The sequence below is a fragment of the Aotus nancymaae genome, unplaced genomic scaffold (genome assembly GCF_030222135.1).
Source record: "Aotus nancymaae isolate 86718 unplaced genomic scaffold, 86718_ANA_hifiasm-v0.15.2.pri h1tg000011l, whole genome shotgun sequence".
Lineage (NCBI taxonomy): Eukaryota > Metazoa > Chordata > Mammalia > Primates > Aotidae > Aotus > Aotus nancymaae.
Genome location: NW_026988422.1, coordinates 77,490,379 through 77,508,391, shown reverse-complemented (window position 1 = coordinate 77,508,391; position 18,013 = coordinate 77,490,379).

Here is an 18,013-nt window from a genome sequence, read left to right as displayed (position 1 = left end):
ATTCAAATGGGAGAAATTGGCCAAAACAAAAGAGCTACAGGCCCTATGCAGGTCTGTAATTAATAGGGCAGTCATTAAACCTTAAAGTTTGAAAAAGATCTCTTTTGACTCCATGTCTCACATCCAGGTCATGCTGATGCAAGAGGTGGGCTCCCACAGCCTTGGGCAGCTCTGCCCCATAGCTTTGCAGGGTACAGCCCTCCTCCCAGCTGATTTAATGGGCTAGCATTGAGTGCCTGCAGCTTTTTGAGGCACACAGTGCAAACTGTCAGTGGATCTGCACTACATTCTGATGTCTGGAAGTTGGTAGCCCTATTCTCACAGCTCCACTAAGCAGTGTCCCAGTGGGACTTTCTGTAGGGACTCCAATCTCACATTGTACTTCACACTACTCTAGCAGAGATTCTCCATGAGGGCTCCATCCCTGCAGCAAACTTCTACCTGGACATTCAGGCATTGCCATACATCCTCTGAAATCTAGGCAGAGGTTCCCAAACCTCAATTCTTGTCTCCTGTGCCCTTGCAGGACCAACACCACATGAAAGCTGCCAAGGTTTAAGGCTTCCACCCTCTGAAGCAATGGCTAGAGCTGTACTTTGGCCCCTTTTAGCCAAGCTGGAGCTGAAGCAGCTGTGATGCAGGGCACCATGTCCTGAGGCTGCACAGAGCAGCGGGACCCTGGGCCTGGTCCATGAAAGCATTTTTCCCTCCTAGGCCTCCAGACCTGTGATAGGAGGGGCTTCCATGAAGGTCTCTGACATGCCCTGGAGATATTTTCCCCATTGTCTTGGTGATTAACATTGGGCTCCTCATTCCTTTTGCAAATTTCTGCAGCAGGCTTGAATTTCTCCCCATAAAATGGGTTTTTCTTTTCTACCACATTGTCAGATTGCAAATTTTCCAAACTTTTATGCTCTGCTCCCTCTTGAATGCTTTGCCACTTAGAAATTTCTTCCACCAGATAGCCTAAGTCATCTCTTTCAAGTTCAAAGTTCCACAAATCTCAGGGGTAGGTGCAAAATGCCACCAGTCTCTTTGCCTAGCAAGAGTTATCTTTACTTCAGTTCCAACAAGTTTCCCATTTCCATCTGAGACCACCTCAGCCTGAACTTTATTGTCCATATCACCATCAGGATTTTGGTCAAAGCGATTTAACAAGTCTGTAAGAAGTTCCAAACTTTCTCACATCTTCCTATCTTATTCTGAGCCCTCCAAACTGTTCCAACCTCTGCCTGTTAGGCAATTCTAAAGTTGTGTCCACATTTTTTAGTATCTTGACATCAGCACCCCACTCCTGGTACCAATTTACTGTATTAGTCTGTTCTCATGCTGCTATAAGGACATACCTGAGACTGGGTAATTTATAAAGAAAAGAAGTTCGATTAACTCACAGTTCCATGGGCTGGGAAACTTACAATCAGCCTCAGGAAACTTGCAATCATGGCAGAAGAGGAAGCAAACAGGTCTTTCTTCACACAGCAGCAACAAGGATAAGGGCAGAGTGAAGGTGGGGGAAAGCTCCTTATAAAACCATCAGGTCTTGTGAGAACTCACTATCGTGAGAACAGCATGGAGGTAACTGCTCTGAAGATTCAGTTACCTCCCACTGGGTCCCTCCCACAACATGTGGGGATTATGAGAACAACAATATGAGATTTGGGTGGGAACACAGTCAAACCATATCAACTCCCTTAGCAAATTTCAGGTATACATGAACCATAGTCACTGTGCTGCGTATTAAGTCTCCAGAACTTACTCATATTGGAACTAACTACAAATTTGTATCCTACCTATTTCTCCCATCCCTGACCCCTGGTAACCATTCTGTTACTCTCCATTTGTACGAGTTTGACTTTTTTCAGGTCCACCTCAAAATTATTCATTTGCCCTCTCAGCTAAATTTAAATTCACATCCCCTGTTTCACCAGACAATCAATTGCTTAAAACATGGGTCCCAGCAGTGATGCAATAGAAGGAGCATAGGAAGACAGAAGTCAGCAAATAACCATCCAGTACAGCAAGTAACAGGCTCAGTATGAACACGTGGGCCTGTGGGGTCCCAGTGAGGCACCTGAATGGGAAAGAAGAGTTCTAGAAGAGGTGACATCTGAGGACCTGTAGCTGTGGCTTCCCCACTTGAAAGTAGAGACTTGGTCCCAGCCAGCTTTGCATCTTCCCATACCTGGTACAGAGTCTTATGCAGGGTGGACATGGAGGAACCACTGGCTTGCACTGTCACCTATCCAGTCATCCCAGATGACACCTGAGCAACTGGGTTCACCTTTCTCCCATTCCCTCATTCATTGAGCCCTGGGGAGTAAGTTCACTTATGTGTGTTTAAGGTTTTTTATTTTCTTTTTTTCTTTTCTTTTCTTTTTGATACAGAGTCTCACTCTGTCACCCAGGCTGGAGGGCAGTGGTGTGATCTGAGCTCACTGCAACCTTTGCCTCCTGGATCCAAGCAATTATCCTGCCTCAGCTTCCTGAGTATCTGGAGCTATAGGCATGCACCACCATGCCCAGCTAATTTTTGTATCTTTAGTAGAGATGGGCTTTCATCACGTCAGCCAGGCTGGTCTCCAGACCTCAAGTAATCCACCCACCTCAGCCTCTTAAAGTGCTAGGATTACTGGCATAAGGCACTGTACCAGTTAAAATTTGATTTGCCAATTTTATAAAAAACCAAGTCAAACCCAGCTTCCAGGCTCTCAGCTTGTCTTAGAAGAGGAGCTCATCTACTACAGGTCTACCCAGGCCCATTCTAGACATTTATGTCCTGAGGCTCCTCAGGCTAAGCCCTTCTTTCTAGCACCTGCTGAGGGATTCAGGCAAGTCAGGGAGCAGGTGGCAGGGCTCTATTAGAGGGACCCACCATCAACACTGACAAAATAGCAGAGCACCTTGCACGAACTGTGTGGTAGGCACACAAATGCTCATAGGTTTTATTTGTGAGCAGTAGTTTTCCATAAAAGTAATACAAGTGTCAGTTAAACTCATTAAGCCAGAAAAGGTTAAAAAACAAACCCACAAACAAACAAAAACCCCAGCTACCTTTTGTGTTAGCTACATTTTTAATGACAGCCTTTTGTTTGAATACCTAGTGCCAAAGGAGAGACTTGGACAATGACTGAGCTGGAGAGCCCCTTGTTATGAAGACGGAATCTGTATAGCTGTGTCATGTACATTGTTCAAGTCCTGTCTGTGGCACTGAATTGTTTACCTTGCATCTTAATCTTCCTTAGTCGCCACTTTCATCATGTCATTTTCTTATTCAAGAATTTGAGCTGATGCCTAAGTCCTACTGAAGTTAGTCCAAAGTCTTGCCCCCAGACATTTTATTGCAAAGTCCCTTCCCAAAGTAGCCCACCTGCTCTAACTAGTATGGTTTCCTCCGTCATGTGCTATAAACCACGTTCACTCCTGCCTGCATACATTTGCTGAAGCTTTCCCCCACCACCAAAGCTCTTTTCTCACTATCCACTAACAGGAATTCACCTTGTCCTTCAAACATGCACCTACAATGTGCACATTTGAAGGACAAGGTGAATTTCCATTCACCTGGGAAAGCAGGTCCTACGATGTGCACCTGCTTTCCTCCTAGAACTATGTTGAATAATCCTACCCCTCTCCTCCTCCATTCTGGGTCCCCCATTGTGTTAGTCTGTTTTCACACTACTATAAAGAACTGCCAAGACTGGGTAATTTATAAAGAAAAGAGGTTTAATTGATTCACAGTTCTGCATGGCTGGTGAGGCCTCAGGAAACTTACAATCATGGCAGAAGGGAAAGGGAAAGCAAAGACCTTCTTCATATGGCAGCAGGAGAGAGTTAGCTAAAGTAGGGAAAACTGACTTATAAAACCATCAGACACCAGGTGTGGTGGCTCACACCTGTAATCCCAGCACATTGGGATGCTGAGGTGGGTGGATCACCTGAGGTCAGGAGTTCGAGACCAGCCTGGCCAACATGGCAAGGCCCCATCTCTACTAAAAATACAAAAATTAGCCAGGAGTGGTGGCAGACACCTGTAATCCCAGCTACTCAGGAACCTGAGGCCAGAGAATCACTTGAACCTGGGAGGAGCAGGCTGCAGTGAGCTGAGATTGCACAATTGCACACCACCCTGGATGACACAGCAAGACTTCATCTGAAAAAAATTGAAACATCTCCAGTCTGCAGCTCCGAGTGAGACCAATGCAAAAGGCAGGTGAGTTCTGCATTTCCAAGTGAGGTACCTAGCCCATCTCATTGGGACTGGTTAGACAGTGGGTGCAGCCCACGGAGGGTGATGCCAAAGGCAATGGGGCATCGGCTCACCTGGGAAGTGCAAAGAGTCTGGAAACTCCCTCCCCTAGCCAAGGGAAGCCCTGATGGACTGTGCCATGAGGAATAGTGCATTCTGGCCCAGACACTATGCTTTTCTCATGGTCTTCACAACCCTCAGACCAGAAAATTTCCTCAGGTGCCTACACCATCAGGATCCTGAGCTTCAAGCACAAAATGGGGCAGCCATTTGGGCAGACACTGAGCTAGCTGCAGGAGTTTTTTTTGGTTTTTTTTTTCATACCTCAGTGGCTCCTGGAACACCAGCAAGACAGAACTGTTCACTCCCCTGGAAAGGGGGTTGAAGCCAGGGAGCCAAAGCCAGGGAGCCAAGTTGTCTAGCTCAGCAGATCCCACCCCCATGGAGCCCAGCAAGCTAAGATCCACTGGCTTGAAATTCTCGCTGCCAGCACAGCAGTCTGAAGTTGACCTGGGACACTCTAGTTTGGTGGGGGGGTGGGGGGCATCCACCAATACTGAGGCTAGAGTGGACGGTTTTCCCCTCACAGTGTAAACAAAGCTTCCAGGAAGTTTGAACTTCACTGCACTGTGATGGGAGGAACCCAACACAGCATGGCAAAACCACTGTAGCCAGACTGCCTCTCTAGATTCCTCCTCTCTGGGCAGGGCATCTCTGAAGGAAAGGCGGCAGCTCCAGTCAAGGGCTTATAGATAAAACTCCCATCTCCCTGGAAGAGAGCACCTGGGGAAGGGGTGGCTATGGGCATAGCTTCAGCCAACATAAACGTTCCTGGCTGCTGGCTCTGAAGAGAGCAGCAGATCTCCCAGCACAGTGCTTGAGATCTGCTAAGGGACAGACTGCCTCCTCAAGTGGGTCTCTGACCCCTGTGCTTCCTGACTGGGAGACAACTTACAGCAGGGCTCAACAGACACCTCATACAGGATAACTTGAGCTGGCATGTAGAGGATGCCCCTCTGGAATGAAGCTTCCAGAGGAAGGAACAGGCAGCAATCTTTGCTGTTCTGAGGCCTCTGCTGGTGATACCCAGGAAAACAGGGTCTAGAGTGGACCTCCAACAAACTCCAGCAGACCTGCAGCAGAGGGGCCTGACTGTTAGAAGGAAAACTAACAAACAGAAAGGAATAGCATCAACATCAACAAAAAGGATGCCCACACAAAAGCCCCATCCAAAGGTCACCAACAGCAAAGACCAAAGGTAGATAAATCCACAAAGATGAGGAAAAAAACAGCACAAAAAGACTGAAAATTCCAAAAACCAGAATACCTCTTCTCCTCCAAAGGATCACAACTCCTTGCCAGCAAGGGAACAAAACTGGATGGAGAATTAGTTTGAAAAATTGACAGAAGTAGGCTTCAGAAGGATGGTAACAACAAACTCCTCCAAGCTAAAGGAGCATGTTCTAACCCAATACAAGAAAGCTAAGAACCTGGAAAAAAACGTCAGAGGAATTGCTAACTAGAATAATCAGTTTAGAGAAGAACATAAATGACCTGATGGAGCTGATAAACACAGCACAAGAACTTCGTAAAGCATACACAAGTATCAGTAGCTGAATCAATCAAGCAGAGGAAAGGATATCAGAGAATGAAGATCAACTTAATGAAATAGAGCATGAAGACAAGATTAGAGAAAAAAGAATGAAAAGAAACCAACAAAGCCTCCAAGAAATATGGGACTATGTGAAAAGACCAAACCTACGTTTGATTGGTGTACCTGAAAGTGATGGGGAGAATAGAACCAAGTTGGAAAACACTCTTCAGGATATTCTCCAGGAGAACTTCCCCAACCTAGCAAGACAGGCCGACATTCAAATGCAGGAAATACAGAGAACATCATAAAGATACTCCTTAAGAAGAGCAACCTCAAGGCACATAATTGTCAGATTCACCAAGGTTGAAATGAAGGAAAAAATGTTGGCAGCCAGAGAGAAAGGTCAGGTTACCCACAAAGGGAAGTCCATCAGACTCACAGCAGATCTCTCTGCAGAAACCCGACAAGCCAGAAGAGAGTTTTATTCAATATTCTTAAAGAAAATAATTTTCAACCCAGAATTTCATATCCAGCCAAAATAAGCTTCATAAGTGAAGGAGAAATAAAATCCTTTACAGACAAGCAAATAATGAGAGATTTTGTCATACCAGGCCTGCCTTACAAGAGCTCCTGAAGGAAGCACTATATATGGAAGGAAAAAATCAATACCAGCCCCTACAAAAACATACCAAATTGTAAAGACCATCAACACTATGAAAAACTGCATCAACTAATGAGTAAAATAATCAGCTAGCATCATAATGACAGGGTAAAATTCACACATAACAATATTAACCTCAAATGTAAATGGGCTAAATGCCCCAATTAAAAGACACAGACTGGCAAATTGGATAAGAGTCAAGATCCATCAGTGTGCTGTATTCAGGAGACCCATCTCACATGCAAAGACACATACAGGCTCAAAATAAAGGGATGGAGGAATATTTACCAAGCAAGTGGAAAGCAAAAAAAAAAGCAGGGGTTGCAATCCTAGTCTCTGATGAAACAGACTTTAAACCACCAAAGATCAAAAAAGACAAAAGGAAGAGCATTACATAACAGTAAAGGGATCAATGCAACAAGAGCTAACTATCTTAAATACATATGTGCCAAATACAGGAGCACCCAGATTCGTAAAGCAAGGTCTTAGAGACCTACAAAGAGACTTAGACTCCCACACAATAATAGTGGGAGGTTTTAACACCCCACTGTCAATAATAGATCTATGAGACAGAAAATTAACAAGGATATTCAGGATTTGAACTCAGTTCTGGACCAAGTGGACCTAATAGACATCTACAGAACTCTCCACCCCAAATCAACAGAATATACATTATTCTCAGCACCACATTATTCTAAAATTGACCACATAATTGGAAATAAAACACTCCTCAGCAAATCCAAAAGAGTGAAAATTATAACAAACAGTCTCTCAGACCATAGTACAATCAAATTAGTACTGAAGATTAAGAAACTCACTCAAAACCCTACAACTACATGGAAACTAAACAGCCTGCTTCTGAATGACTACTAGGTACATAACGAAATTAAAGCAGAAATAAGTTATTTTAAACCAATGAGAACGAAGACACAATGTACCAGAATCTCTGGGACACAGCTAAAGCAGTGTTTAAAGGGAAATTTATAGCACTAAATGCCCACAGGAGAAAGTGGGAAAGATCTAAAATCGACACCCTAACATCACAATTAAAAGAACTAGAGAAGCAAGAGCAAACAAATTCAAAAGCTAGCAGAAGACAAGGAATAACTAAGATCAGAGTAGAACTGAAGGATATAGAGACATGAAAAACCCTTCAAAAAAATCAATGAATCCAGGAGCTGGTTTTTGAAAAGATTAACAAACTAGATAGACCACTAGCCAGATTAATAAAAAAAAAGAGAGAAGAATCAAATATATAAAATAAAATAAATGATAAAGGGGATATCACCACTGATTCCCACAGAAATACAAACTACCATCAGAGAATACTATAAACACCTCCTTACAAATAAACTAGAAAATCTAGAAGAAATGGATAAACCAGGAAGAAGTTGAATCCCTGAATAGACCAATAACAAGTTCTGAAATTGAGGCAGTAATTAATAGCCTACCAACCAAAAAAAGCCCAGGACCAGATGAATTCACAGCCAAATTTTACCACAGGTACAAAACAGAACTGGTACCATTCCTTCTGAAACTATTCCAAATAATAGAAAAAAAAGGACTCCTCCCTAACTCATTTTATGAGGCCAGCATCATCCTGATACCAAAACCTGGCAGAGGCACAAAAAAAAAAATGTCAGGCCAATATCCCTGATGAACATCGATGTGAAAGTCTTCAATAAAATACTGGCAAACTAAATTCAGCAACACATGAAAAAGCTTATCTACCACAATCAAATTGCCTTCATCCCTGGTATGCAAGACTGGTTCAGTATATGCAAATCAATAAACATAATCCATCACATAAACAGAACCAATGATGAAAATCACATGATTAGCTCAATAGATGCAGAAAAGGTCTTTGATAAAATTCAACACCCCTTCACGCTAAAAGCTCTCAACAAACTAGGTATTGATGGAACATATCTCAAAATAATAAGAGCTATTTATGACAAACCCACAGTCAATATCATACTGAATGGGCAAAAGCTGGAAGCATTCCCTTGAGAACTGGCACAAGACAAGGATGCCCTCCCTCACCACTCCTATTCAACACAGTATTGGAAGTTTTGACCGGGGCAATCAGGCAAGAGAAAGAAATAAAGCATATTCAAATAGGAAGAGAGGACATCAAATTGTCTCTGCAGATGACATGATTGTATATTTAGAAAACCCATCGTCTCAGTCCCAAATCTCCTCAAGCTGATAAGCAACTTCAGCAAAGTCTCAGGATACAAAATCAATGTGCAAAAATCAGAAGCATTCCTATACATCAATAATAGACAAGCAGACAGCCAAATTATGAGTGAACACCATTCACAATTGCTACAAAGAGAATTAAATACCTAGGAATACAACTTACAAGGGATGTGAAAGAGTTCTTCAAGGAGAACTACAAACCACTGTTCAAGAAAATAAGGCAGAACACAAACAAATGGAAAAACATCCCATGCTCATGGATAGGAAGAATGAATATCATGAAAATGGCCATACTTCCCAAAGTAATTTATAGATTCAATACTATCCCAATCAAGCTGCCATTGACTTTCTTCACAGAATTAGAAAAAACTACTTTAAATTTCATATGGAACCATAAAAGAGCCCATATAGCCAAAACAATCCTAAGCAAAAAGAACAAGGTGAAGGCATCATACTACCTGACTTTAAACTACAAGGCTACAGTAACCAAAACAGCATGGTACTGGTACCAAAACAGGTATGTAGACCAATGAAACAGAACAGAAGCTTCAGAAATAACACCTCACATCTACAGCTTTCTGATCTTTGACAAACCTGACAAAAACAAGCAATGGGGAAAGAATTTCCTACTTAATAAGTAGTGTTGGGAAAACTGGCTAGCCATATGCAGAAAACTGAAACTGGACCCCTTTCTTACACCTTATACAAAAATTAACTTAAGATGGATTAAAGACTTAAATGGACCTAAAACCATAAAAACCACAGAAGAAAACCTGGGCAATACCATTCAGGACGCAGGCCTGGGCCAAGGTTTCATGAATAAAACACCAAAAGCAATGACAACAAAAGCCAAAATTGACAAATGGGATATAATTAAACTAAAGAGCTTCTGCAAACCAAAAGAAACTATCATCTGAGTGAACAGGCAACTTACAGAAAGGGAGAAAAAAATTGCAATTTATCCATCTGACAAAGGGCTAATATCTGGAATCTACAAGGCACTTAAATTAACAAGAAAATAACAAACAACCACATAAAAAGTGGGCAAAGGATATGAACAGACACTTCTCAAAAGAAGACATTTATGCAGCCAACAAACATAGGAAAAAAAGCTCATTATCACTGGTCATTAGATAAACGCAAATCAAAACCACAATGAGATACCATCCCATGCCAGTTAGAATGGCAATCATTAAAAAGTCAGAAAAGAACAAATGCTGGAGAGGATGTGGAGAAATAGGAACACTTTTACACTCTTGGTGGGAGTGTAAATTAGTTCAATCATTGTGGAAGATGGTGTGGTGATTCCTCAACTCTAAAACCAGAAATACCATTTGACTCAGCAATCCCATTACTGGGTATATACCCAAAGGATTATAAATCATTCTACTATAAAGCCACATGCACATGTGTGTTTATTGCAACACTACTCACAATAGCAAAGACTTGAAACCAACCCAAATGCCCATTAATGATAGACTGGATAAAGAAAATGTGGCACATATGCACCATGGAATACTATGCAGCCATAAAAAGGATGAGTTCATGTCCTTTGCAGAGATATGGATGAGGCTGGAAACCATCATTCTCAGCAAACTTGCACAAGAACAGAAAACCAAACACCACATGTTCTCACTTGTAAGTGGGTGTTGAACAATGAGAACACATGGACACAGGGAAAGGAACATCACATTACTGGGGCCTGTTGAGGGGTAGGGAGCTAGGGGAGGGATAGCATTAGGAGAAATACCTAATGTAGATAACAGATTTATGGGTGCAACAAATCACCATGGCACATGTATACCTATGTAACAAACCTGCACATTCTGTACATGTATCCCAGAACTTAAAGTATAACAAAATTTTTTTTCAAAAACCATCAGATCTCATGAGAATTCACTTGCTATCATGAGAACAGCATGGGGGAACCACCACCATGATCCAATCACCTCCCACCAGGTCCCGCCCTCAACACATGGGGATTATGGGGATTACAACTCAAGATGAGATTTGGATGGAGACAGGAAAGCCACATCACCCATCTTTCTGCACATGGTCTGCTCCGGTCTTTTACAATTTTCTGTGTCTTATGTCTCTTTTTTAAATGTGGAGGGGGATATAGTATAATAGGAAGCTCACTGCCTTTGGAATTGAGTCTCAGTTTTGTAACCTATTAGCTGTGTGACCTTGGACAAGTTACTTAATCTCTCTGGGCCTCAGTTCCTCATCTATAAAAAAGAAACAATAATGCCTACCTTGCAGAATCCTGGTGATTATTAGAGGTAATGGGCATAAACGCAGTGGCACGCAGGGAGCTTAATAATGATGGCCACCCTTGGTGTTAATGAGCAGTAAGTCCTCCATCTGCTGGCTTGGCCTTCTTTAAGTTCCTAATTACAGTCAGTTGGCTGCAGCAGTTGCAGAATGGCACTCACTTCCTTCTTACCCTAATCCTGTCTAAACATGCAAACATCTCCTACCTCTCACAGTTGCTCCCTCCTAGCACACACAAAATGCTACTCACCGTTGTTGGTTCATGAGATGAATGGTCACTTTAATCCAGGGATATTGTTTGCTGGGCCTTTCAAATAAGTGTTTCCTCTTCAAGCCACTCCCTCCATGGGGCCCAGCTCAAAACCACCTCCCCTCAGGAAGCCCTTCCTCATCTTTTCAATCAGAAGTTCTCTGGGCCAGGTGTGGTGGATTGCACCTGTAATGCCAGCACTTGGGGAGGCCAAGGTGGGAGGATCACTTGGGCCCAGGAGTTCAAGACCAGCCTGGGCAACATAGTGAGACCCTATCTTTACAAAAAAAAAAAAGGTAGAAAAAATTAGCCAGGCATAGTGGTATACACCTGTAGTCCCAGTGACTCAGGAGACTGAGGTGAGAGGATCCCTTGAACCCAGGAGTTTGGGGCTATAGTGAGCTGTGATTGCACCACTGCACTCAGCCTGGGTGACAGTGAGACCCTCACTCATAAAAGAAGGTTCCCTGGAATGCCTCTGAATCCACCTCACTCTATGTGTCTTTGCTTGTGGCCCTGAAAGGATGAGGTGAGTTATCCTATGAAAGGCCTTAGAATAATTCCTGGCACAGAGCTAGCCCTGTGGACATGTTGGCCATTATTATCCTCTATCCTTGTCTTCCCTCGCCCACTGTGTTGGATGCCTCCACAGGCCCCTCCCAACCCACTCTGTGCCATCTCTGTCCACAGGGGTTGACTCCCAGGAACTGCATTGGGAGACCCTCTGGGCTCTAACTTCCTGTTGGCTTCAGCTAAGGTGGGAGGAGGAACACTGAGAGGGGACAAGAGAAGGAAGGAGCACGTTGTCAGGGTATTGTGTTTTTCCAGCACCTTCTCTGCAAGCAGCTGCAGGCCTGAAGCCCCCTCCTCACAGCTCTCTCCCCTTCCAAATCCCCCCAAGCTCCCTGATGTTACCAGCCCCAAAGTATTCACGGTTTTTGTGGCTCCCCAACACCTGTCCTCACCTGTGTAAATGTCCCCTTCATTAAATTCTTCTGAAATGTCCCAGATTGACTCTGCCATCTGTTTCTTGCCAAGACCCTGACTGAGACACCTACTTTCTAAATATTAAACCTAACCATATTCCATGCTTTTTTGTCAAATGTCTTAGGTTGTGCAGGTTCCTTGAGGCTCCCCTGGATGTATTTTCTACAAGACTATTTTAAACAGATTTTTTTTTTTTTTGAGACAAAGTCTCACTCTGTCACCCACGCTGGAGTGCAGTGGTGTGATCTCAGCTCACTGAAACCTCTGCCTCCTGGGTTCAAGTGATTCTCCTGCCTCAGCCTCCTGAGTAGCTGGGATTAGAGGCATGCACTACCACTCCTAGCTAATTTTTGTATTTTTAGTAGAAACAGGGTTTCACCATATTGGCCAGGCTCCTGACCTTGTGATCTGCTGCCTCAGCCTCCCAAAGTGCTGGGATTACAGGTGTGAGCCACTGCACTCAGCCATAGATATGTATTTTTAAGACTATTATGAAGTGTGAATTTTACCGAGATTTGGAGTGTTCTTCAAGAGTGAGAAATTAGCCCTATTGCCATGCAGTGCCCTGAAGTCCTGGGTCCAGGATGAGGGGTAGCTGGGAAGATGTGGTGGAGGCCATACTATGAAAGCAATAGCCTTCACAGAAGAAGCATATGCCCCTGTGGCTGAGCCTTCAGGGAGGGGCACCTTTTGCCCCTCTTTGGAGCCACAGTGCCCCTCAGAGAATGGAGGATCTGCCCTTGTTAGTGGCACTGAGCAACAGAGTCCATGAGACCAGTTGGTCCCCACGTTGTTCTGGACAGAGTGGAATGTTGGAGAAAGTCCTATGATGACTGATAGCCAGTCCCAAACCTTGACAGTGGCAGCTCTGAGTCATATCTAATTTGATTTTAAAAATAAAGAAATGAGACATTTCTTGAACTTCATTGTTGTGGCACAGCCTGGTAATTGTTGCCCCTTCCTATTTTAAGGAGGGGGCTGGAGACAGACAGTGGCTGTCCAGAATAAAGACCCAATTTCCCAGCATCCTTTGCAGTTAGATGTGAGCAGAATTTCCAGGGCTTACCCTCTTCTTCCTGTCCCTACTGGAATGCAGACGTAAGTGCAGAGCTAACTCAGACCTGCAGGTGGAGTCAGTACCCTGGGGATAGAAGGTGCATGTGCCCCCAAAATGGCACAAAGAAGAGCCGAGTAGGAATAAACTACTATGGTTTTTAAGCTACTGTTATTTAGGGTCCCCTAATAGAGATAGCTATGAGGCAAAAACTATATGTGAAAAATATGAAGTATTATTATCTATGTAGAAAGTCAAAAAAAACACAACATTCCCCAAACTAATAAATAAGTTTTACAAGATCATAGCATACAAGGTCAATACATAAAAATCCATTGTATTTCCATACACTAGCAATATACAGTTGGAAACAAAAACTTAATACTATTCCCAATAGCTTCAAAAACTGAAATACTTATGTATAAATCTAAAAAAAAAAAAAAGTACCAGATCTCTAAGCTGAAAACCACAAAATGTCGATTAAAGAAACCAAAGATTTAAATAAGTACAGGGACATACCATTTTCATGGATTAGAAGACTCAACACAGTAAAGATGCCAATTCTCTCTAGATTAATCTATCGATTTAATATAGTACCAATCAAAGTCCTAGCAAGATTTTTTTTGAGATATAGACATAAGTGTGTATGGAAGGGCAAAAGAATGAGAAAAGCTAATATAATTTTGAAAAAAAAAAGAATAAAGTTGTAGGAATCATACACTGTAATTTTAAGACATTGTAAAGTTATAGTGATTAAGTCAGTGTGGTATTAGCAAAGGGATAGACACACAGATCTATGGAAAAGAATGGAGATGCAGAAATAGACCCACATAGATAAGGCTTATTAGTTTTTGACAAAGTTGCAAAAACAATTAAATGGAAAAAACATAGTCTTTATACCCAATTGTGTACACGCAGCAGGTCCTCAAATAATATTGTTTCCTTCAACATTGCTTTGTTATAACATTGATAGAAAAAAAAAAGTCACTTCCAGCTGCGGCCACTGTAGAGTCTGCACAGTCTCCTCATGTGTGCTTGGGTTTTCTCCAGGTACTCCAGGTTCCTCCTACATCCCAAGATGATGTGCACCTTAGGTGAACCGATATGTCTATATTGTCCCCATGCCGGTGTGTGTGTGTGTGTGTGTGTGTGAGTGTGTGTACCCATGACAGAATGGCCCCCTGTCCAAGGTCAGTCCCCGCTTAGCACCCTGAGCTGTTGGGATAGCCTCCAGCCAATCACCACCCTGAACTAAAATAAGCAGGCAAATAATTCTGCTTATTTTTACTAATCTTTCTTAAATGTACATATAACTCACATGTATTTCCATGTTTAATATTAGAAGTGTTTTGGTCTTTATTTAGAAGCTTGGTGATGTTTCTGTGATGAGAAATATGCCATAGAAATTTAATTCTTATTTATATCAATTAGCTTATGGTGAAATTTGTTTCATTATACGTTGTTTTGCCATTTCACTTAAAGTCGCAGTTTCCAAGAACCTACCAACAGTATTAAGTGAGGACTTCCTGTACCATTGAACATCCATACGCAGAAGAGGGAACCTAAGCCTCATTCCTTACACGAAACACAAAGTCCCCGTGTAATTATCATGTATAATTATCAAACTGTTAGAAGAAAAGGCCAGAGAACATCTACATGACTTTGAATTTAGCAATGAGTTCTCAGAAATGGCACCAAAAACACTATCCATAAGGTTAAAAATTGATAAATTGGATCTTATCAAAATTAAGTTTTGCTCATGAAAGACACTGTTAAGACAACGCTAAGGTCCAGGCATGGTGGCTCACATCCGTAATCCCGGCCTAGGCAAAAGGAAGCTTGAGGCCAGGAGCTTGAGACCAACCTGGGCAACATAGTGAGACCCTGTCTCTACAAATAAAAAATAATAAAAACCATCCAGGTATGCCGGTGTGCACCGGTAGTCCCAGCTTCTTGGGAGACTGAAGTAGGAGGATTGCTTGAGCCCCGGAGTTGCAGGCTATAGTGAGTTATTGTGCCGCTGCAGCCTGGGCGAGGATGTTGAGGCAGCTTTAGACTGGGAAGAAATATTTGAAAACCATGCATCTGGTCAGGCACAGTGACTTACTCCTGTAATCCCAGCACTTTGGGAGGCTGAGGAGGGTAGGTCACCTGAGATCAGGAGTTTGAGACCAGCCAGGCCAACATGGTGAAACCCGTCTCTACTAAAAATACAAAAGTTAGCTGGGCGTAGTGGTGTGTACCTGTAGTCCCAGCTACTCGGGAGGCGGAGGCAGGAGGATTGCTTGAACCCAGGAGGCAGAGGTTGCAGTGAGCTGAGATCACATCATTGTGCTCCACCCTGGGCAACAGAGCGAGACTCTATCTTAAAAAAAAAAAAAGAGAGAGAGAGAGAGAGAGAAAGAAAATCATGCATCTGACAAAGGATTTGTATTTGAAATATGTAAAGCTCAACAATAAGAAAATGGATATTCCAATTTAAAGATAGCCAATGCCTATCATAGGACCTGACTTGTGGAGAGGCATCCAATCAGGTTTGTCAACAAAGAAAATGAGAACCCTGAGAGAGAATGACCTGTAAACACAGCTCATCCTCCTCATTTGATTGACAAGCATTTATTGAGAGGAGGAGACAAATAGTGCAAGGCCGACTGAAATGCAGGTCGGAATGCTCTTTCCTTGGGTCAAATCCAATAGTGGCCCAAGGAAAGAACCCCACACAGGGAGACAGCCTGCAGGCATGTGTCTTTTTCTGATGTCTTTCCACGTGCACCCCCTGAACCAGCCTTTCTCTCCAAGGCTCTCCAGTGTGCTGCCCTGTTGCCATCTGCTTTAAATCCAGAGCCCCTCTGACCTGCTTAAGAAAAGTCAGACAAGAGCTGGTCCAGGAGAAGGCTCAGAGGTGAAGCCAGGTGATGAACTTGAGACTACAATTCAGAAGCCCACTCCCTGGCCCCGTCACTGCCTATTTGAGTGACCTCAGTCAAATGTCCCTGTCTATGGGCCTCTGTTTCCTTAGCTGTTCAACAGAGGAGCTAGGTGTTCAGACTCTCAGCTCTACCCCCGACCCTGGACATTCTCAGACTCACCAGAGCTAACACTGTCACTCATTGATTGGACTGCTTTTCATTCTTCTTTTCATACCCAAGACCTGAAACCCTGAGCATGTTAGTCCTTTGTCAAATGCCAGCGAGCTTAAACACAGATGAAAGCATGTGTCCTTGCTGACTGGAAACCCGGAGGTTGAACGCTTGGCCTCAACATCCCTCCTGTCTTGAATTCTCTGGGTGCCCTCAGCGCAGCCCACAGTTCACTGACAAAGAAGTTTGTCACCTCCACCTTTGTAGACCTTCTGGCAGATTGCAGCAGCCTCTATTATTTCAATCTATAATTTATATGGCCCATTTTCACTGCCAAGGACGGCCCACAAAGCATACTTGATCCTGCACAAGAAAACAGCGAGCTTTGCCCTCTGGGACGCGTGTGCTCTCCACCTACAGACACACACTGCTTTTCCAAAGTGTTTTGCTTTACTGGGGCACCTCACTAGGGCAGGAACAATGGGACCTCAGAATAATAGGACAGTCAGCACAATTTCAAGGCTGCTCTCAGACGCAGGGATGTGTGTGACATTAAACACATCGGGTGGTTTCCAGCTGCTGGAGGGCCATGCTGGCAGGCTGGAGGCCCTTTGCTTCTTTGCAGGTGAGCAGCATGACGCCCCGGGCAAGAGGTTCGTAATCTGAAGCGGGGGCTGAATTTCCCTGATGCTGCTTACCTGCTACCCAGGGGAACGCACACACACCATAGCAACTCTCTAGCCTTCAGCCTCCTCTCCCCTCTGCCCAGGGCATCAGCTCCTGCCCTGACAGCCTTGCTGGATTGCAGCTAGGATCAAGAGAAATAAAAAATACATGAGGTATTATTATTATTTTTTTTAATAAAACGCTATGCACTTGCAACATAAAGGTTGGTTCATGGACCAGCAGCATCAGCATCACTTGAGAGCTTGCTGGCAATGCAGAATCCCAGGCCCCACCCCAGACCTACTGGATCCGAATCTGCATCTGGCCTCCACCGGCAGCGGAACTCCAATGGAACGTGATTTGCGTGAGAAGTACTGCAAAACGCTAACAGAAATATGGTATTGGCGGGGGAAGAATGTGTAGTCTGGATCCTGGAGCTCTGAGTTCAAATTCAGCTCAGCCACGAAGTCCTTCCTGGCCTTGGGAGGTGGATGGGGCCTCCGTTTCCTTAGTAGAAGAAGTGTCACTCTGCCGCAGTAGGAGAATTGGAATGGAGAAGAGAGGAGGCACAGGGCAAAGGGCTGAGCAGCAGGGAGCCCCTTCCCAGTGGTGTAAAGGGAATGGGTCAGATAAGACAATGGAGAAGAGCAGGGAGAGATCAGCGCTTCCCCCTGCCAGCCCTGCTCACCCCCACCCCACCCCTTCCCTCCCCAGTCACAAAAGCTTCTTGGTGTGGACCTTCAAGTCAGCTGTGGGCCAAAGGTAGCTGAGAAGTGGACAGTCCTACTTTGTTGTCAGATATCCAAAGTGGCACCTTGAGGCCTGGGGGGTCTTCAGCCTGGCCCAGGCTGCAGAGTATCTCCTGTAAACCCAGGACTGAGCTCAGTAAGTGGATCGGGAAACCCTGGAGTAGCCCCATCCTCCAGGTTGCAAAGGGGACAGTTGAGAGGATCTTGCAGACTGTGTCGGAGGCATTGTCTGCACACTTAAGAGTGGTATTCT